This window comes from Cynocephalus volans, chromosome 5, assembly GCF_027409185.1.
Source record: "Cynocephalus volans isolate mCynVol1 chromosome 5, mCynVol1.pri, whole genome shotgun sequence".
NCBI lineage: Eukaryota > Metazoa > Chordata > Mammalia > Dermoptera > Cynocephalidae > Cynocephalus > Cynocephalus volans.
In genome coordinates this window covers 131,718,821-131,742,106 of record NC_084464.1, presented here as the reverse complement: position 1 = coordinate 131,742,106, position 23,286 = coordinate 131,718,821, and the positions used below count along the sequence as shown (strand labels likewise).

Genomic DNA, 23,286 nt, shown 5'->3' with positions numbered 1-23,286 from the left:
TCGGGTCCCGGACCCGGGAGGTGGAGAGAAGAGAGTGGTGGACAGGAGGGTGAAAGAGAGAAGGAGAGAACAGAATGGGGCTTTTAATCTCCAAAAATGAAAGTAAAAGTTTACCGGGGCTTTGGAACCTGTTATAGTTTGGGAATTTATGGTGGTCGTGAAGACTGTGGTGGGGTGGGGTATGGGCGTTAGGGGCTACCGGACGATCATGACTAGACTCCCTGCGGTAGCTTGAAAAAGGGCTGGTGCCCTTTAGGAAAGGGGGCTTACCTAATGATGAGCTGGTGGTGAGCGGAAGGAGCCAGCGCTGAAAAGAATGGATGAGGGTGGACTGTCAATGGTGAGCGGTGGAAGGGAGGCTGGTCCTGGCGGGACGGAGTTCCCGAGGGGCGACTCGAAAAGTGTTGCTGCTCTAGGGAGCCCCAAGGGGCGACTCAGAAAGTGTTGCCGCTGCGATCCAAAAAGTGTTGCCGCTCGAGGGGAACGCGTCCCGGGTTTCGGCACCAAATGAAAGGACGAGTCAACACCAGTTGACGATCCACCAGAGAGAGCTCGTTTATTAGGCAGCACACACACATATATATAGGGCTTTAAGGGAAAGCTGATTGGTTTAAAATACAATCCCTATTTAGCATACCGCATGGGGCTTGCGGGGGAGCTGATTGGTGTGTGATTCGCGCCTGCGGGAAGGAGAATGCGGAAGAGAAGGGCAACCAGCGCCATGATGGGGTGCGGCTGAGAAGGGCTTATGTGATCAGGGTGTGATCCCTTGGGGCATTTGGGTTCTTACAGTACCAATCCTTGATTCAGCTGTAAACTATGTTGGAAACTGTGAAATTCCTGCCAGTGGGGTCAAACATGAAGTAATTTGTCAGTTCCATTTTCTTTCATTCTTGGAGACATCCTTCCTGGGCCCTGCATTATTCTGGACTGGTTTTATTTCTAGAACTTCTGTGCACCTGTATTCTGGGAATTCCCTTTGCCTCTCTTCCTGGGTTTTGTGTCTTCTGCGTTCCATGTTCCTTTCTTGGTTTAACTCTTATTTAACATGAGCACATCTAGTAGTTGCCCAAAAGTATAAATGGGAGGTGAATTTCTTGAGAACTGGGAGATTGTAAAATACTTTTTCCAGTCTTCTGAAGCCTTTTGGAAGCTGTTTTTATCTCTCTCTCACCTCAGCCCTCAGAGGTACCTGGAACCTCCAATTCCTGAGGCTCTCAGGGCTTCTTTAACAATCTGTTTCTTGTCTGCTCCCACAAAAGTAAAAACTCAAGTTTCAGCTTCCTCTGCTCATCTCAGTCACTTTGTATATCTGCTTTCCATCTTCTAAAATTCTGTTGACATATCTTATCTGCTGGCATGTCCCCTCCAATTTTTTTTTGTTTTTGTGGACTTGTATCTTTTTAATATTTCATTTCTTTATGTCATTTAAGTGTGGTTTTGGGAGGTAGCAGAAATTAACTCATGTTCAATCACTGGATTTAGGGTTTTAAATAGATAAAAATAAAATTCACAATGTTATTACGGTACTCACATTTGATAAGGACTGCAGCCATAATAAAATTGTACTTTTTTTTTTGTCCTGACAGCTGCTGGGTCGAACTTCAGTTATATTTAACTGAAGAGTAACCTTTGGGTAAGAGGTTAAGCTTACCCAAAGTCATTCAGCAGTTTAGTAATGGAGCTTCAGGCATAGCCAAGGTCTCCTTGTGTCTACAGTTGTTCTCTCTACTCTGTGCTCTTTCGCTGTTAATGGAGTTGCCAATTGAAGTTTTCTTGGAGAACTCAGGAAGCTTGCCAAGTTTTGTAGCTAAAGGGATGTACTGTAGCTTTTATATATTCGTATCTTGAGCCCTGAAGGTAGACAAAGCTTAGGTCTTCCAAAAATAGTTCAATAAATGTGTCAACATTTTGAAATACTATTGAAAAAACAAGGAAGTTGAAGTCCTATGAGATTATTGGAAAATGATGCCAAATGCCTTCACAAATATTTGAAAAGCAAATGTGGCAGTGGTTATATGCTAGACAATGATTCATATTCAGCCTTTGCTTTTGGAGCCCATTTTTATTATGATAATCTTTTACTTTTTCCTAGTATGCTCTGTTTAATTGCTTCTAGCAAGATTTTGGTTGAAAAGCTGCAAAATGGACATCTTCCTTGAAAATTTTTCTTTGTTTTTTTTGGCGGTTGGCAGGTACAGATTTTGAACCCTGGACCTTGGTGTTATTAAATGCACCACACCCTAATCAACTGAGCTAGCCAACCAGCCCCGAAAAGTTTTCTTTAATCCACTTCTTTTAAGGAGAAAAAGGAAAACTTTTCTTTCCTCAATAAAGTGGATACAAATTGAGTGTGGTAGAGGTTAGAGTGTCAAGTAATGAGTTGGGTCTGTCTGCTGACAAAGAAATCAAGAGTTTATCCATGAGCTTGTAACTAGAACTGTTTTTGGATTTTGGCCATTAAAATCAACATCAGTAAAGCCTGTGTCTTAATTTCCTTAATGCCAAGATTGTCTGTTTTAAATTGCACACATATGGGAATGTGAATACATTTGTCCTTCTCTTACCTCCCCCAATCTAAAAACAGTAAAATAAAGGTATGTTGAAGATATTCTTAACTTTTGTAGCTCTGCCATGAAGAGCTGTAGATGTGGGCCGCATATGTAGTGCAGATGTGGCTCTGAACTAATTGAGGCCAGTTCACTTTTATCTTCGGTGCCACAAGCTTAAATTGAAAGACTCAAGAGTGGATTCTAGAACATTCTATAGATCTGCAAACTATGTGTTACTTGCTCTGTGCAGCACACGTAACAGTGAAAGATAATGTGGCTCTTTTTTAAGGACCTTATTTCTTTTTGTTAGTTTTTTTAAGCCATATTTGTATTGTATTTGATTATCTATTGAAGTGGTTTTTTGGAGGGAAGAATATACCATTTATCAGTTATTGAAAAGTGTTTTTTTTTTTTTTAAACTTCTTATTGTGGAAAATCTGAAATATATTCAGAAGTAGAGAAAATAGTAGTATAATGAACCCCATGTACCCTCACCTAGTTTCAGCAATTACCAGGACATGACCAGTCTTGCTTCATCTATACTTCCCTTCCACTGCTTGATTTTCCTCTTCCGCCAGATTATTTTGAAGCAAATTCTAGACTTCATATACATTATTTGTAAATTAGTGAGATTCTTCTTCCCCTCTTTTTTGGCATTTCTTCTTGGTCTCCAAAATAAAGTTCATGTTTGTTATTGATTTTGTAGAATAACAGAAAAAGTTCATTTATGACATATTTGGTTATCATGTTTTTGGAATAAATATCTGAATGTTGTTTTGGTCACTGAAAGCAGTTTCACCTAAGGGCAGCATTGTGGACAGAGGGAATGCTTTAGTTAGAGCTAAAAACAATAAACAACAAAAAAATGAAAAATATGAAGGTATTTGACAATGTTCATGTAAAAATAGAATCAAAAGATAATACTCATCTTTCCATGAACTTTTTGGAGATCCCTCGTAAAACAAGAAACCCTAACAATTTCTAAACTCAGTTTGAACTGATCTTCAAATTCTAGTAGATTCTCAAGGTAATGTTGATATATTTATATATATTTTTAATGGCTCCTGCCTATGTTTATACTAGGTCTTTTTTTCCAAAATATTTTAACATTTACTTGTACATATTTTTGGTGTACGGTATGTTGTTTCGCATTTTCGATACATGCGTATACTGTACAATGATTCACTTAGGTTAGACAGCATGGTTTTGTACTCATTAGTCTACCACTTTTCCTCCCCCTTGCCAAGATTTTAATGTTTTTAGATTTTTCTTTTTTCTCCCCTCCCTCCCTCTTTTCCTTCTTTCTTTCCTTCTTTTGCATGGCATAGTTCAGTGGCAATATGTTGGAACTATACCAACCGAAATATTTTTTTTTTTAGCTGACTGAATTTTAATGGAGCTACACAGTCATTATAAAATCAAAGCTGGGCCGAGCCCGTGGTGCACTTGGTAGAGTGCTGCGCTGGGAGCACGGCGACGCTCCCGCCGCGGGTTTGGATCCTATATAGGACTGCCCGGTGCACTCACTGGCTGAGTGCCGGTCACAAAAAAACGACAAAAAAAAAAAAAATAATAAAAAAAAAATAAAATCAAAGCCATTTGCCATGTGTGTGGTTCTGTCTGGCAGTGTAAAGGGGAAGGTACATGCCTTAAACATTGTTCATATACTAGTTTAGAAATCATTATGTAAATTATTGGCATTATAGCTGCAGCTGACAATCACTTAATAGTTGAAGTGCTTTTCCTAAATAACAGGCATGAATTCTTGTTAGATATCATTTATTTTATATTTCAATTTGTACTTTCAAATAACACAATTTTTTAATATAATTCTTTTCCAAAGGCATTATGTATTGACTTATAAAATATTGATAATAATAGGTACAATTTCTTGAATACTTAGTACGAATAAGACACTGTTCTGTTAGCACTTTTACATATATTTATTCATTTAATATTCAGAGTAACTCTGTGGTAGGTAGTTATACTGGGTAAACTGTAAGAAAACTGAGACATTGCAAGTTTAAGTAACTGGCTCAGGATGACTCAGCTAATTAATGGCAGAGCAGGGGTTTGAACTCAGGCTGTCTGTTTCCAGAGCCTACAGTCATAACTACTGTCCTCTATTATCCATAAGAATATATAAACTCCTTCAAACCCTGTTTCTATTTGCATTCCCCTCCCCAGAAGTAACTATCTTGAACCAGAGCCAATACTATGCTGTTGCATCAGGGTATAATTTGATCACTGGGCTGTAGTTTTTATTCAGAAACTTGAAAGCAGTTAATGATTCTACTTATGTTCCTTTACTGTCTTTAGTTATAAAGGAGAAAGGGAGAAAATGGAAGTATGTAGAGTAAGGTGGTTACTGCTAATGCCTATCTTCCATCTCCTGTACTTTTAAAAAATGCAATGTTGAGTCCATCTGGAATGTTGATAAGTCACAAAGGAGTAGTTGAAGCCAACAGTTCAAAGTATCACTGGGTGGTGAAGATTTGTACCTCCAGTTGAGTACCTTGAAGTGGAAGGTGTGTTTTTGGAACACTGGCCATCATTGGTCATTACTACAGAGTATAGACTTTTGTAGGAGTTTGTCTTGCATCTATAGTGGTTGATATTTTAACAAACATGGTATGTGATACTATTTTCCTTCCTTTTTTCTAAAAGAAGCAGAGAGTAGAAAGAAAATTGTTTCAGCCTGAAGTCCCAGTCACAAGTCCACTAATTACTAAGTGTGACATTGGGTAAGTGATGTTGCTTCTTATGTCTGTTTTCTCTTAAGCAGTTCAGATGCCCTGAAATAAGTCCTAATTCATGTAAGATGTCTGTGGCTCATTCATTTGTCTCTGTTTGTGGAGAAAGTGATTTAAAGTGCCCTTTCTTATGGGAAAGACATGGATAGGATTTTGTTAAAAAATTTGATAAAGCTTTCATGGTATCTTTATAGCAAGCAACCTTGAAGAAGAAAAAAAACTCTTTAGTAAAGGTAGGTCTGTGTTAGTGTTTGTTACTGAAATTTTAACCTCAGTCATCTCCTATTCTCAACATATGAGAGAGTACTTCAAAAAGTTCATGGAAGAATAAAATTAAAAGATAATGCAAATCTTTCCATGAACTTTTTGAAGTACGCTTGTATTTTTGCCAGTGATTTTTATAATGACAAGCAAGGAGTGCTTATCAGATTTACAGATTTTACTGAAGTTTTTAGGGAAACTTAATCACCTTTATACAGATTGTCTTGTTAGCTACAAAGTGGGCTGAAATAAACATGAAAATTGTTGGAAGTAAAAGTTAAGTCCACTTTATTATAACCTTCCTGAAAAGACTTTGGAATAAGTTGAGATTTTGATGACATAGCTTCTAAAACAGTTTGTGCAACCGGGGCCTTATTTTCAGTGTAAACTTTATTATAAGGTGATGGGTGCCTTTTATTCCTCAGTACAAGGCACATTCTTCTTGTGGTTTCACCACTCCAGTGAAATTGCTCTTTTCCAGATAGTTGGTGGCCCAGTTGTCAAATCTATTGAACACATTTTTCCCTGTATTATTTTTGATGTTGTTGACCAACCACATTGTCTTTGAAACTTTCTCCTGACACCTTCTGGCTCTTTGTTCTGCCTTTTCTTCTGTTCTTTGCAGATTCTTGTCCTCTGATTATCCCTTCAGTTTTCCCTGTTTCCCAGGGTCTTTCTCCAGCCTTTGATTCTTAGCCCTGAGTAATTTTGTGTCACCCAAGTCTTTACCTACTATCATAATCTGTTAACTCAGATTTCCTTCCAGGCCCTTTTCTCTTGAACTCTGGATCCTTAGAGATTTAGCAGAATCTCTAAAAGACTCTCGAAGAAAGTTTTTCCATGAATATATGAAATATTTTGCACAAATGTGGGCTATAATTAATTATTCTGTGTTGACCTGGAATATTTAAATACGATATTTTAAGGAGTACATAGGATGTACTAAGTGAATACAGTATTTATTCAATAAAGTGAAGCTTTGACAAACTGAATCCATGTCTATGAAGGGTGACTGGGATGTGATGTGAGGAGAAACTGTAGCACATCAGGAAGTAGCTGAAGTAGCTGAAGGGTTAAGACTTGGAGCGGGCAACTTGTTGAGAGCTAGCTTTTGAGTACTGGTTCTTTTTTTGACCAAACACACTGAGAAATGGATTTTACATCTTGACCCTTTTTTCAGTATGGACATCTATGGGTGTGTATATATATGTGTGTATGTGAATAACAGAAACAAGTTACACCAATTAGTCTTACCACATGTGCAGTACACTCTGAGATTTTTTTCCATGTAATATTAATAATAATAAAATGCCAGTAAACAATCAGTCCACTAACTTGATTTCACAGCTCACCAATGGACTGTCATCTGTATTTGAAAAACTCTTTTCCCTTGGATAAAACTAAGAGATTTGGATAAGGGAAGTTTCCTACCTGATATGGAAGAACCTTTTATCAGCTGGAGCAGGTGGAGAATGAAATGGGGCTGCCTTAGAAGGGAGTGCTTTCCCAAAGTTTGTAGGACCCAGGCAAGAGGCTGTTGGAAGGTGGGAGGAAGATTTGCTGGGTGGGAGATGGGACTTTGTACTTTACAAATCTGAGATTTTATGATTCTCATTTTGTGACTTGCTGAAATTTAAAGGTGGTTAAAGTTATTTAAAGATGAAAAATATTAATTCTTAATTTTATTTCCCACTATTCTACTTTCTTAAGTCAGAAATATCTTACTGTTCTTTTTAGATGTTAATTTTAAAATTTATTCTTAATTAAAATTTTCTATTTTGTATGCTGTTATTTCCATTATTACCTTTATTGTTTGCATTTTCATCATTTCCTTTTTTTTTTTTTTAACAAAAAAAGCTTTATTTAGAAAGTTTTAAATGTATACAAAACTAAACTGAATGGTATTATTACCTGCGACCCCTATGCATTCATGGCTGGCCTTGTTTTATATATATCCCTGTTCACGTCACCCCCTACTGTATTATTTTGAAGCAAATGCCAGGCATCTCATAATTCTATCTACATGTTTTAGTATGTATCTGTAAAAAATAAGACGCTTGAAAAAAATCACAATACTATTACGTTTAAAAAAATTAACATTAAATCCTTAATATTTATATATTCTCTCTGTTCAAATTTCCAATCATTTTTGTTTTCTCTCAAAGTTTTTTGTTTGAATCAGAATACAAATTAGGTCCACACATTATAATTTGTGAAAGTTCTTTTCAATTCTCTTTAGTCTTTAGGTTCTGCCCCCTTTTTTCTTCTACATTTCTTTGCAATTTATTTATTTTTTAAGAAATTGAGTTAGTTGTTCTATATCATTCTCACAATTTTAATTTTGTTGATTTCATCCCTGTGGTGTAGTTTAACCTGTTCCTCCATCCTGTAAACTGATAGGTATTTTAGAAGCTTTTTCTTAGCTTCCAGTTCAATTTTTCTTTTTCTTTTTTTTGCCATTGATAATACTTCATTGATTTCATTATTTCTTAAAGTTCACTCAAGGAGTATACCAAAACTGTTTTTTGATCTAAGCCAAATTCCCCATACAAACAGATGGAATCACTTAGAAATTTGGGAAGGTAATAATCCTCTGCAAACACCAGATCCAAATACAAATTACATAAGAGTTTCTAGTCCAGCTTCATTTCCAAAAAAGAAAGAGAAAAAGCAGCTGTCTTAGTAATCTCTATAGACCACAAACCAGGTTTTCAGTTAAAGTGAGACATTTTACAGTAAAATCAGTTTGATTTTTCTACCACAGTGATGGAAACATTTCAGTTTTGCTTGTTAACTTTACCATCCAGTAAGGAAGTATCCTTAGTGACTACTTTTTTTCCTTCCTCTTCCTTGGCAGTTGGGAGTAGAAGGATAAAAGTGGGAAGATTGCAAGTCGGAAAGCAACCAATATATGTGGGAAATCAAAAGTGCTCTGGTCCTTTGAAGGATATTTGTAATCTTTTTTTTTTTTTTACTATTTATTATGGAAATTTTCAGTTGTAGAAATAGAGAGGACAGTATAATGAACATCCATATCCCCACCACCGAATTTTTTCCCTCATGTTTAGTAAACTTTTTAAGAGATGGGGATGGAGTCACACTGCTATTTGCTGGAATCTTTTCTTTTTTTCATTTGTTATCAGGCTTGTGGCATAGGCCTTATGTCTTTTTCCTTTCTTTTTTCAATGCTGGTAAATCTATTGCTAGTTTTTATTTTATTTAATAAGGTTGATGTTCATTTTGTTAGGCAGTAGGTGAAGATTTTTATGATTAGGTGAAGATGCTGTGATTAGGGCTTATTCTCTGTCTTATCGTATTTCTTTAAAAGAATACTTTTTGTGATAGAAGCATATATTCATACATAGAGTAGAATGATGAGTACTTATGTACCCATCTTCTACCTGATTACCAACATATGGCCAATTTTGTTTCATCTGTGTACCCTCCAAATCCATGTCCCCCATCCTGTTTCATGCTGGATTGTTTTAAAGCAAATCCCAGATATTATGTCATTTCATTCATACCTGTTTTTATGTCTGTGATGGGTAAGCCCTTAAAAAAAATTAAGAATACAACACTGTTGTCACATCTAAAAACCTTAATACAGTCATGTGTGGTATAACGACGTTTTGGTCAAGGATGGACTCCATGTATGTTATAAGATTATAATCCTATAAGATTATAATGGAGCTGAAAAATTCCTACTGCCTAGTGACATTGAAGCCGTCAGAATGTAGTAGCGTAACACATTTCTGAAGTAGGAGGAGTAGGCTATACCCTATATCCTGGGTGTGTAGTAGGCTATACCTTCTAGGTTTGTATAAGTACATTCTGTGATCACACAGTGACCAAATGACCTAATGACGCATTTCTCAGCAGTATTGCTGTCGCTAAGTGATGCATGACACTTTCTTTAATGTCATCAAATATTTAATGAGTGTTTATATTTCTCCAGTTGTCTGATAAATGTTTATAGTTAGTTTTTTCTAGTTAGAATCCAAATAAAATCTATATTACATTTAGTTGATATGTCTCTCGAATATTTTAACATGTAAACTACATTTCTCTTTTTCTTGTAATTTATTTGTTGAGAAAACTGTGTAAAATTTCCCACATTCTGGATTTTGTTGATTGCATCCCTGCTTGTGGTGATGTTTAATATATTTCTCTCTTCTGAATTTCCTATAAATTGGTAGGTTGGTAGATCTGAGACTTAATTGGATTAAAGCTTTGATTGGAGGCATGGGGTGGGTTAGAATTCTTCATAGTTGTTGGTGTTTATTTCTCATTGCATATCAAGAGATAACGGTGTATGGTTGGCTCTCTTTGAGATGAAGATTGATAAGTGCGCTTAGGTGTTTTCAGCCAGATTGATTGTCCATTATAAAGTTTCCCATCAGGCTTTCGCCTCATGGTCTTTAGCAGTCATCTTTGGCAGATGATCATTGCTTAGATACATTATTTCATTACATTAACTTTTTTCCGCATTTTTTTTCCTGAAGTAATTTAAAGTAAATTATGGAACTCACATTTCACCACTGATTTTTTTATTAGGTATTTGTAAAAAATATGGACATTTTCCCATTTAACCAGAACACTATTATTATATATAACAATCAATTTTCAATAATTATCTAATATTGTCTAATATCCATGCTGTATTAAAATCTCTCCAGTCATCCCTTGATGTTTTTTAATAGTGTGTCAAACCAGTAGCACATATTGCATTTAGTTGTGGTTATGTCACCTAAGTCTCTTGTACTCTAAAATAGTCCTCCTCCTTTCCCTTTTCATTCCCTTTTTATGACAGTGACCTCTTGTAGAGATGCATGATGTGGCTTGATGTCTCACAGAATCTTAATTTTTCTTGGTTGGTCTGATTGTTTGTGTGTGGTGGTATTTAACTTACTCTGTAAAGTAGAATTTAGGTCTGAAGGCTTTATTAAATTCAGAATAGATATTTTTATAAGAGCATTTAATAGTCAATTAGTATACTTTAAATTGCATCACATCAGGAACCACATAATGTCATCTCTACATAATGTAGTTAGTTTCACTAACAGTGATTAAGGTGTTGACAGGTCGCTCCACTGTAAAATTATGTTTTTCTCTTTGTTACCAGCATATAATCTGGGAGGAGTGAGACTTTGGTGCCATACAGATATCTGGTTCTTTATCAGTCTTTCACCTAATAATATTATCCATTGGTGATTTTACGTGAATCAGTTATTACTATTTTGCTACTCCCAATGAGAGGAGTAGCAAAATAGTAATAAAATGTGATTTTCCAAGAAATTGTGGTAAAGTACACATCACATAAAATTTACAGTCTTAACCATTTTTAAGTGTACAGTTCAGTAGTGTTAAGTACATTCACGTTGTTGTGCAACCAATCTCCAGAACTCTTACAACACTGAAACTCTATACTGTCCTAAAATGGGATTTTTAAGTTTTATTATTCCTTCAACTTTGTTAGCTTGCAATTTTCTGTGCGAAATAGCTTTCCTGCATAAATGTGTGCTGTTTAGTTATGAAATACAGCATTTTATTTCAAATGCAGGATAAATACTTAATTTTTCCTTTTACCAAATTTCGGAATAAGTTGTTGGTATAATAGTGATCTCAAGTTTTTTTTTTTTTTGGTCAATATTTCTTTTCTGAATATTGCTATTGACTTAAGGATTTTTATATACTCCTTGTAGTTCAATCAATTACAATCATTCTTTTTGGAGTTCAAATTGTCCCAGGGCCGGCCCGTGGCTCACTCGGGAGAGTGTGGTGCTGATAACACCAAGGCCACGGGTTTGGATTCCATATAGGGATGGCCGGTTGCTCACTGGCTGAGCGTGGTGCTGATAACACCAAGTCAAGGGTTAAGATCCCCTTACCGGTCATCTTTTTTAAAAAAAACAAAAACAAATTGTCCCAACTTTGGCCACCCCCTTCAAACTGGCTTCTGTACAACACAACCTTATTAGTTTTGAAAGGAAGGAATATGTTTAAAGGCAATAAGATTTCATTTGGAGAACAGTGTCAAATGTCCATTAGCCATAGCACAAATAGCATGTACATTATAGAAAAGTGCCATAGAGCAGAGTGAAACTTCGGTACTAAGGCCCTAATTCATCAACATATGGAAAAACAGGGTGAAGTTAGATGATCACTAAGCCCTCTTCTCATTTTATGGTCTGTGATATTTTACCACCTATAAAACTGTTTAACCATTTGATTATTATTGGAGCAAAATATTTCAAGAGTTTGCATGTTCTCAGATTTTGTCTTAAACAGCATCTTTATTACTTTTTTCCTATTTTGATAGTCAGCTTCCTGGGCTACGGATTAAAGGACTGTAAATGTGGAAATGCAAGATTTCTAACATATTTCGCAGTTATAAAGTCCATCCTTGGAGGAAGTGAGAAGGGGTCTGCATCCTAATCTTTGCCTTTTATTCCACCATAACATTGCTACACATTCTGCATAGAGAAGGTCAACCTTGTAATGCTGGATCAATAAGCAGCTTCCTTGTTTCCAGCAGACAGCTTTATTTCCTCTGATTTAGGTAAACAGATGAAGTTTCATCAAGAGTTGAAATGTATAACTGAATTTGTGAACTATTTTGTAATGGAATACTATTATAATACTTCTGTCATTTTCCAAACCACTGGGAAGTTACTGTCTGACATTTTAAAAACCATATTGGTTTTGTTAATTGCCTTTTCTCCCCTAACATAGAGTTTCATATGGATAACATTCATTTCATAAGCAATAGTTCTTTTCAGTTTTGTAGGTTTTCTTTTCCAGAATAATTGTGGCTCAGTTTCATCCTTATGCCCCCAGTAGTCACTATCATGACAATTTTGTTAAGTAGTAAATATAAATTGCCAATTTTTAAATACTTTGAATACTTAATGTTGGGCAGCAGTACAAATAATACAGCTGCATACCGTACTAATAAAAACAAAATGTTGTGATTTGAAAAACCATTTCTTCTCCAAGAATAGAAAGAAGTATTATAGAATTCTACATTTATTTACCAATGAGTTAAGCTTTGGACTAAATAAAAGATTATACTGTATTTTAGTTAGCAGTATTCCATTTCATTGTAAGTCATGGTTGGTTTCTAAACTAACTTTATAGTATTATTTTTACAACTATAAGAAGCCATTAATTATTTTAAAAGAACCAGCACTTGAAAAATATGTGAAATTGCATTAATTGCAGACATTGTGAATACTGTTATATCTAGTAAATAAACTTATTCTGTGAATTGTCCAAATGGTGACAGCAACTAGAAAAATTAGATTCTTCATTTCGGTCCCATTCATGATATTAATGAATTGTGAATTAGTGTAGTTTAAATCTGTACTGGATTGTTCCATGTAAGACCCTAGAAGCTCAGTGCTTCTTATATGAAAAATACTAGTATATGTAGAGAGGTAGTTATTTTCTACATCACTGTACAAAAACTTTGAGGCATCTTACAGGGAATGTATATGGTCAAATTGCTTAAGTAAAAACAAATCAGGGTCAAGTAAATTAAAAATAAAAATAAAATATTAAAATGAAGATCTAGCTTCCACATACACAGCTGTCGCCTAACATACATTTTTACTGATATTCTGTTTATGTGTATTTTTGTGTATATATTCATATGTTTTGTCTTTTTTTTTAAAGAACGTAATGCTTGATAAAACCATTACTCTTTCTTGAAATGTCTGCCAGAAATTATTGAAGATTTTTTCCCTTGAATATAATGCTTAAATATTTTGTCTTTTAAAAGTATAAAGATGAATAACATCTTTGTAAAAAGAAAATTATAATAATTAATAGTTGAGACTGATTTTTTTTTCTTAAATGATATGCATTTATGTGGTGTAGAGCCCATTCTTTCAAACCGTGGTTCCTGTCAAAGTCAAGGCTGTGAAAGTCTTTTCTATATCCCACAAGAGTTAATACCCTTGTCTTTTATATCTCCCAAGAAATTTAATGGCACTTATCGGGTTGGATTTTAAATCCTAAAATGTCAATTTTTCCTTCTGATGTAAATTTTTCCAAGGCAGCAACCCTATCTTATTTGTGTATTCCCAGTGATTGGCGTATAGTAAAGCATTGTCTAGATGTTTGTGGAAAGACTGAAAACCAGTACATGAAATGAAAGTTTTAACAAAGTTTGGACTATAAAATTTTTTGATATAAGCAAATATATTAACTGATATTGATAATCTTGTTATTGTACAGCAATTTCTGAAGTGCTGTAATAATGTGAATTGATTTTGAATTCCCATTATTTAGTTGAATTTGAAACAGATTCTTGAATGGAGAACATGGAGATGGTCGGCTGATAACTTCTGCATTTCTTTTTGTTTTTTAAAAAATTTTAACATAGTTGATTGTACATATCTGTGGGGTACATTTGATTATCATTACCTGTGAATTTCTGCTTTTTTACCCAACACTGATTTACCCATCTTTACCTCCTTCGTGTCCTTCTCAGTGGAAAATGTGGCCTCCTTTCAGTCTGTGGAAAGTAAGCTTCTCCCATCTGTACCCTAGAATTCTATCTCATTACTTCTGGCCTACTCTGTGATGTCCTGTAAATTAACCTGTAACTGTTCCCTATGTTTTTCCCTCTTTGTCTAGACAATAGTTCTGAATCCTAGCTGTGCCATTAGAATCATGTGGGGATCTTAAAAAGAAAAAAGCCTGAACCTCAACCCAGGTGCTGTGGATTGAATGGTCTCCCAAAGTTGTTGAAGCTTAATCCTCACTCTTAACTGTTGAGGGAGGGAAAACCTATTATGGTAATTGAAACATGGGGAGTTGAATTGGTGATTAGATTGTGAGGACCCTGTCATAAGGCATTGTTTAATGGTGGTCATGGGTGTGGTTTTGGGGCTTTAAAAGGAGAGCACATGAAGAGCTATCTCCCTCTGCTCCGTCATCTGCCATGTGATACTCCCACATCACTGTCACCACAACAAAGCCTTCACCAGATTTGTTCTGTGGACTTTGGACTTCGCAGCTTCTGAAACTATAAGCAATAAATATTGTTTCTTTATAAGTACCCAGTTTCAGGTTATTTATGTTGTAAGTAATAGAGATGGACTAATACGCTAGGTCAGTTGTTTTAGAATCTTAAAATCATAGAATTGTAGAGTTGGAAGAGATGTAAGTTTTATTTTATGAAGGAACCGAGACCTAGAGACCTAGAGTTTTCCAAGCTAATGCTTCTAACTAATCTAGAGACTTGGGGCAAGAACTTGGGGATTTGTAAATCTTCATAGCTGCCATTTCCCATCTTACCACCCCTGAATTGTTGAATCCCATCCAGTTTCCTAATTGGTTTTTATTTCCTTAATCTCCATTTCCTAATTTATTCTGCCCTCTATGTTGTTATTTTATCATGACCTTCTGCTCCTTCTGTTTTATTCCACTCACCTGCTCAATAACCTCTATTATAGCTCCCTTTTACTTATGGAGGAAGTCAGTATTAGCAGTTCATGTTCCCCCTCTCCCTCCAGCCTTCCCCTATACTCTAGCCAGAAGATTCTTCCCTGACTTCTGGATAGCTATGTGTTTTCAGAGTTTTAAGACATTCCATAGACTATACCTAGAATTTCTTCCTCCTTTCACTTTGCCTACTTGGTTCCTACACCAGCTTATAAAATGTTAGCTTTAGATTACAGACACCTTTTAATTAAGTCTTTTAACTTATAAATGAAAAAATTGAGGCCCTAAAATTTTAAGTGATTCCCCACTGCCCACCACCCAGGCTACAAAACAAATTAGCTTCAGCAGTTATGACTCACAGCTCTTTACTTTTCACAAGGTCTTTTTCTTTCAAGATGCTGTTAAGATTCTACTGTTTCCTTCAAACCTTCTCTGATCACCTCAGTTAGAGGGTCTATTCTGGCCTCCAGACTTTGGTGCCATTTATTGTATTGTGGCAGCATTTATCTTTTCTGTTGTAATAATAATTATCAGTGACATTGCTAACCTTTGAGTGCTTACGTTGTGCGAGGCACTGGGCTAATAAGCATATTTACCTCACAACCACACAACAGGGTAGATATTGTTATCCACATTACATAGAAAGAAGGAAACTGAAGTTTAGAAAGGTAAAGTCTTAAAAGTTCAGGGCTTAGATTTGAACTCAGGTTGGTCTGATCCCAGAGCCAGGCTCATGTAGCCTGAATTATAATCTTTTGCATGTAAGCATCTTTTGTTTTCCACTGGATTTTAAGGCTCTTGATAACAATGAATCCGTCACTAATGTCTTTGTATCTCCTACAACATCTATTACAGAAGAGCTCAATAAATATTTGTTGACTTCAGTTGGAAAGATTATAACTTTTGACCACATTTTGAAGGTCAAGATGTTGGTGTACAGGGGGGAAGGAAGCAGAAGGTGACATATGAAGTTCAAGCATAGGACTAAATTTAGGCACTAGATCTAGGAAGGGGACAAAGGTATGAGGCTGAAGTTTCTATGGAATGATTTGGACAGCAGGTTTGTGTCACTTTCCTTATTTCGTGGTTGTAACAAGATATTATACATTTATTTACCTGTTAGAGTTTGCAATAGCATCTCAGTTGCACATTGTCATTTCTGTCTTTTTTGTTGTATTTGGTGTTTTCTTTAAGTGGTACTGAAACTGTCTTTCAACAAGAGTATTAATAAATACCTTTCCATGTAAAATTGGTCTTTTTCTTTTTTTAAACTAAGAGAGGTTTGGATGCTTTTCTCAACTAAGATCTTGAACTTTGTCTTCTTAACTGAGCTTCCAACCTGGTAGGATGCTTAAAACCTGCAAGTACATTTTGTTAAGGATGTGGGCTGTGTGAATGATTGTCCTTTTGTAGTTAGGCAGTTAAGTGTGAAGAATCTTTTGTCTCTTCTGCCTGTTAGAAAAGTGAAACCCTTAAGCTGTTTAGGCATATTGGTTTTCCATTTTTCTAGGATTTGAGTTTATTCTTCTTTGTTCTTTGTAAATAACCCCCATAGAATATTGTGCTTGCTTAATTCTTCAGTGATAAGCAGTATGGGAATAAACCCAGTAGATTCAAGAGTTGTAGGGTGATCTTTGAAGTGTAGTTTTCAGGACATTTGAATAACCTTTTAAAAATTAATGCTGTCTATCACTTAAGAGGGAGGATAAGTCATATGTTCAAGTTAAACTAAGTGTGGGATGAGCACTAGACTAGAAGATGAGACCTGAGTTGTTCTAGTCCTTATTTTATCATTAAGCAACTGTATGGTCTTGGAAAAATAACTCTGAGCTTAATTTTCTTCATATCTAACTTTTAATGAATTGGATTATAGTGTCCTCCCTCCCCTCCAGTATGTTTACTCATCTCAGATACCAAATTCATAGTTTGTTTCTGGTAGATATTAAACCATAATTAACATTCCCCTTATTTGGTTGGAAAACAGGTCTCTAGTGTCAATGGTATTACACCATGCAATGTATTCAGAAGCTGGCATGCTGACTTAATGGTTCACCACATTCGTTAGGGGATGTTGTAACAGTCTGTGCTTATGTCTTCAAGTAATTGTTGGTGACTATAGATTGAGCCCTTGTTTTATTTTTATTGTGGTAAAATATAGGTGAAAATACATTTAAAAGTACACCAAAAATACATAAAATTTACCATTTAACCATTTGTAAGTGTACAGTTCAGTGCCTTTATGTGTATTCACAATGTTGTGCAACCATCGCCACTGTCTATTTCCAGAAGTTTTTAATCATCTGAAACATAGACTCTAAACTCATTGAATAATAACTCCTCCTTCCCGTCTCTCCCTAGCCCCAGGTAATCTTGTTCTACTTTTTGTCTTTCTGAATTTGCCTATTGTAGGTACTTCATATAAGTGGAATTATACAATATTCGTCCTTCTTTGTCTGGCTTATTTCACTTAGTATAATGTTTTCAAGGTTCATTTGTGTTGTAGCATGTGTGAGAATTTTCTTTCTTTTTAAGGCATTCCATTGTGTGTGTATACTACATTTTGTTTATCCATTCATTTTTTGATGGACATTTGTATTGTTTCTGCCTTCTGGCTGTTGTGAATAATGCTGCTATGAACATTGGTTCCACGAGTATCTGTTTGAGTCCTTGCTTTCAGTTCTTTTGGGTATATACCTAGGAGTGGAATTACTGGGTCATATGGTAATTCTTATATTTGTGAAGAACCACCAGACTCTTCTACAGTGACTGTACCATTTTATATTCCCAATAGCAATGTACAAGGATGCCAGTTCTTCTATATCATTGCCCGCATTTCTTTTTCCTTTTCTTTTCTTTTCTTTGTTTTTTAAATAATAGCCAGCCATCCTAATAGGAGGGAAGTGGTAACTCATTGTGGTTTTGATTTGCATTTGCCTAATGACTTAATGATGTTGAGCATCTTTTCATGTGCTTATTGGCCATTTGCATATCTCCTTTGGAGAAATGTTTATTCAATCCCTTTGCCTACTTTTGAATTGTTTTTTTTTTTTTTTTTTTTTTTAGTTGTTGTTATTAGCCCTTGATTTTTAAATGTAACATGGAATAAGGGGGTACCATTATAAGGGAAGCATACTTAACTCAACATTGGTATATATTATGTGACCTTGCAGTTATTATTTTGTGGGACTGGTAGATAAGAAAATGTCCTCTTTCATATAGTTTCTCATAATACCAATTCTTCTGTGACGTGAGAGATGAAGTGATATATAAACAGAATTCAGGATTTAAGTTTCAAGACCTGAGACCATGCTTTGAGCAAGTTAACCCAGCAAGTGAACCTAACATGTAATATCCTAGGATGATGGTTGCCCTGCCCCACTACTGGCTCTTGACTTTAAAATATGAATCTGAAAGCACTTTGTAAACTGAATAGTCCCATTTGTTATTTTTTACTTTGTTCCACTGAGATATTGTGACCTTCTGTGCAAGCCAGTTTTTGAGTCATGAGAAAAAGAAAGTTTATGTAACACTTGTCTTCAAAGGAACCAAGATTATTTCATTTATTTCCCTTACATTCTCAGGAGCTGAAAAGAGGAAAATGCTACTGTATTTTACGGACGAAAGAAAATGAAGGAAGGATGAAACCCTTGCACTGTTCAATAGCTTTCTAAACCACTATACCAGTCCCTCTTTAAGTCTTCATTGTGTTGTCCTAAGGCTGTGTGTCCTTGATATGATAATTTATAGGACTCTAACTGATATGTAAACTTTTGTATTAGTCCCTTTCAGTTGCTTATAACAAAATACATGGAACTGGGTAATTTATAAAGAAAACAAAATTTATTGCCTTCAGTTTCTGAGGCTAGGAAGTCCAAAGACCAGGTAACACATCTGGTGAGGGTCTTGGTGGTGGTTATAGTGATGGCAGGGTATTACATCGCAAAATGGCAGAGCAGAGAGAGACAGACTTTCCTCTTCTTTTAAAGCCGTCAGAACCATGCCCCTTACCACCATTTCCATTCATTACTGCAGGGTCCTACAATCCAATCACCTCTTCAAGGCTCCACCTTTCAATTACCATAATAGGATTTCCCACTCTCTTAACAGTCCTAGTGGGGGCTAAGTTTCTAATACATAAGACCTGGGGACACAGTTCAAGCTTCAGTGAGTTTTGGGGAGACATAATTCAGTCCAATACAACTTAGTTCATGGGTTTATCTGGTAAGTATTTGAAGAGTGGTTTTCTCTTCAACTATGTTTTTAGGGACATCTTTCTCAGAATTGAAGCCATCTTGAGATTTACTAGGTACTTTAAACAAATGCCTAGGCTTCCTTTTGCTTTTACATCCTAGTTTCTTTGGAATAAGTGCCCTTTGTGGTATAGTTACACCCTTCTTAAGATGTTTCTTGGGCATTTAAAGAAGAAAGTGTTATTTTCTACCAATGTTAACATTAAAATAGCAATTTTTTTCTACTTTTTTTCTAGCTCATTTGTGTACTTTGTTAAATGCTGCCTTCAGAATTGGAGAATGGTTGAGACAGAAAACATACATTATCTGACTGCATGGTCAAAAGCTTTATTTTATTTATTTGTTTATTTATTTATGTTATATATTATTATTTTTTGTGTGTGTGTCTTTTACTTTTAATTTTTTTATGGAAACATAGTTGATTGTACATACCTGTGGGGTACAGAGTTCAATATCAATACCTCTGTGCAATATGTGATGCTCAAATCAGTATCATTAGTATATCAACATTATACAATGTAATTGTTTTTCATGACCCTTTAACAATTCATCCCTTACTCCCCTTCGGAGGCCTCCCCCTTTCCCACCTCTGGTAGCCTCAGTTCTGTTCTCTCCTTTTCAAAAGGTTCATTTTAGAGTAGATGTAATTACTATCTCACAGGTTGGATTATTTATTTATTTTGGTTGTAAATGTTTACAGTTCTACTGAATTTTCAGGTAGTATGTTTATAAATTTTTTGTGTGGCAATTCATGTAACAGAAAAATTGAATGAAGAAATCAAGAATTTTGAATTGTAACTTTGGCTAAGAGTTGGATTTAATTTATTGTTAGTAAAATTTCCAGTAAATTAAACAAGATAATTCTAATACTTAGAGCTTAGCATGTATTCTTTCAACCTCCTTATTGGCACAAACCTCTTCAATTGAATTTACTAACTGTATATTTGATTATCTTGGAGCCATTTTGGGTACCTAGTCAGCTTTTTCTATGGCTTTTTTTTGTTCATTGTTATCACTTAAGTAGCTTACTCTATTAAGAGCTTTTATTTAAAAAAAAACTTTTATATGTTTTCTCATTCTTACCTGTTTGTTTGCTTTTCTACCCATTAGTCTAAATAGACATTTAGATAAATCTGCTTTTTGAGTACTTAAACCAACAATTTGATCATTTTGACTTTTTTGATGGTGCCTACAGGATATCCAACAATGTGGATTACATTTTAATACTCTCTCCCATTTTGTATAAGCTTTTTAATATGTTAGAGCCCTTTGGTACCTCTTGGAGGCACTCATTTAATGTATTACAAGCTGTTACTGTATACATGTAATTGTGTTTGACCACAAGTGCCTTTTTATAAGATGAGCCTGGTAGAGCCATTATATAAATGATTCAGATTAAGAAAATTGTTTAATACTGAGGTATGTGCTTGAGAAATTTTCTATTTAGAAATGCAGTGCATTTTAATGAGATACTATTTGAGGATCTAAAATGTGCAGGGAAGGCTGCATATCTTGCTTTGATCTTATTACCATCCAAATGAAAGCTTACATAGAAATGATGTATCACTAACTTTCTGCTTTCTGCAGAAGATACAGCAGACTGTTAGCCAAGTCCTGGCCTTTTTGTCAATTGAGAAATACTTTCAGTAAAAGCCTGTTGATATAATTTTGGCACTTTAAGGAACACCTGCTCAAGTAGTTGCTATTAAATACTTTGAAATCAAGGCTCTCAAAGGCAGGAGGTTCAGACAGCAAGGAGGGCCATTGAGCCCAGCTGGGCTGGGAGAGGCCACATAGTACAGTGGTTAAGGAAGGGGTCAGGCCCTGTAGTCACCCAGCCTTTGCCTCCTGCTGGCTTTGTTCTTGAGTTTTGTCACTCAGCTGAACCTCTGGTTTCTCATAGGGTTGCATAGGTCCTGGTAGGGAGGAACTGGTAGCAGAGCCCTGAGCTTTTTGTTAAAGTAGTTGAAGAACTGCAAACAATGGTTCTGAATAGTTTTTAGTGTGTGCGTGACTGTGAGTATACATGAGTTTGTGAATGGCTATGATCTGCTTGTTATCCTCATCAGAGCTTCGTAGTTCTTGTGCAGGCTGAGGGTGCTGCATGAAAAAAAAACTAAAGTTCTCCTCTGAGGATTTCATTGTTGGATAAACAGCTCAGAACAATCAAATCTTGGTTCAGACTTTTAGGTATTGTGGCACCAACAGCTGTGGCCTATTAAAGATCAACTTTTGGCAGTTTGGTAGCAGTTAAATGTTACTGCAATGTTTAGGCAGTTGCTTTGTAATTTGACAGGCATCTCTAAGTTTCCAAAGTATACAAAATCTAAGTCATCCTTGACATGTGACTCACATTCAGGATTCCATGGGGAGAAATGAACTTTGAATTTCTGGAATTCATTTGGCAATTTAAAACTAGAGTTGTGATAACTCTAATTCCTTCTGCATGTTTTAAAAAATTTATTTCTATAGAATGAAATGGTAGATTGTAAATTTGGCTTTTGAAGGGACAGTAATTAATGAACTATTTACCCACATGATTCTTCAGAATTTGACTAGTGGAATTTACTAAAAATGCCTTTTCATAAATGCTCAAGTGGAGTGGGGGTGACATTTTCAGGTTTTTGCAAAATAAACAGTAAACTGTTATACTTTTCAGTCCTAAGCAAAACAAGAAAGCCTCAGCATTTGCTTGATGCTTTTCCCAAGGGTAGCCCACCAAAGGAGGAAGTTATAAGGAGAGAAAGTCATGTATTTCCTTACCAGAATTTTGGAAAGGAGAAATAATGAGAAGAATACTCAAGTATATATGAAATGTTTAAGATTTTTTTCTTTTTTACTATTCTGACTCTATTGCTATCACTCATGAGTTAGAATGATTGGAAAAGGGAAGGTTGAAACGTTTGCTATTTGATAAAAGCAACTGATCATCCAGAGAGAAATGCGATAGCTTTGCTGAATTCTTTGCATCCCCTTCCAGCTGAGTTGAGTAGTCATTAGGAAATTGCATGCATACACAGTTTGTAAACTATTATACTGAAAAATTATCACAGTTGCTTTAAATGTTTTCCTGATGTGATATGGAGCATCACTATAGAGCATGAAAATTGAATAACATTAAAGGCCCATGTAGATTATCCTTCATTTTATTTCAAAAAGATAAACAAGCTGCTATCCATGAGTGTTATTTTGTGATAGACATTGGGACAAGAACTTAAGACTAGACAGGTTTGTGCAGTTTTGTGAGATAATGGGTAATTGTTTGACTTCCTAGGGAACAGCCCTCTTGAGACCCAACTGTTGTGTTCCAGGGGGAGCTTAACAGCTATGTTGAGGCCTGGCCCTGTGGAAAGGAAGCTTATTTGCCTTGTTTTCAGCTTTTGTTGTATTAAAATACTTGTATGTGGGCAATACATACTTAGATGTGATTCTAAATTGTAGGTCTTGCTGAAGGTCTTGTGACTAAGTGTATTTCAGATTTGAGGGAATCAATTACACCTAATGGTTTTGGCTTGCAGAAAGAAAAGGAAAAAAAAAAACCCCAAAATCAAAGCAAAATTCCAAGCCCAACCCTGATAATACATAGGAAATTTATCTTTTTTGTATTTAGTTATCATCAAGTAATTTTTATTCATTAGGAAAACGTGTTTTTCTGATGTATTTTGTCTGCCCAGTCCTTTACTTTCCAAGTATGTACTTGGAAAGAGGGTTATAAATCTCATAAGAATTCTTGTACCTGAGCCTATATAGTAAGTTAGACAAATGAGCTAAATAGATAAAACAATGACAGAGTAATTTTAAGACCAGTAACATGTATTATTGAGGTACCTTATAAAATAATTTATAATAAGGGAAGACTTTTGGGAAGAAGAGGTGTGGGAAGAAAAGAATGGAAGTGAAGCGAGTGCAGCCGGTGCTAGGACAGGGACACGCACAGAGGGGTCATGCTGTGGGTGGAGGGCTGGTAGAGAGGGCCTTCTGTGCAAACTAAAGGAGTTAAAATTTCATGTGAAAGGCAGC

General features: G+C 35.5%; 1 protein-coding gene across 8 annotated transcripts in view; it reads left to right on the top strand.

Moving 5' to 3' along the window:
• EPB41L2 (erythrocyte membrane protein band 4.1 like 2) overlaps positions 1 to 23,286 on the top strand; it is a 208,476-nt gene that overhangs the window by 15,547 nt on the left and 169,643 nt on the right. The window lies entirely within an intron of this gene.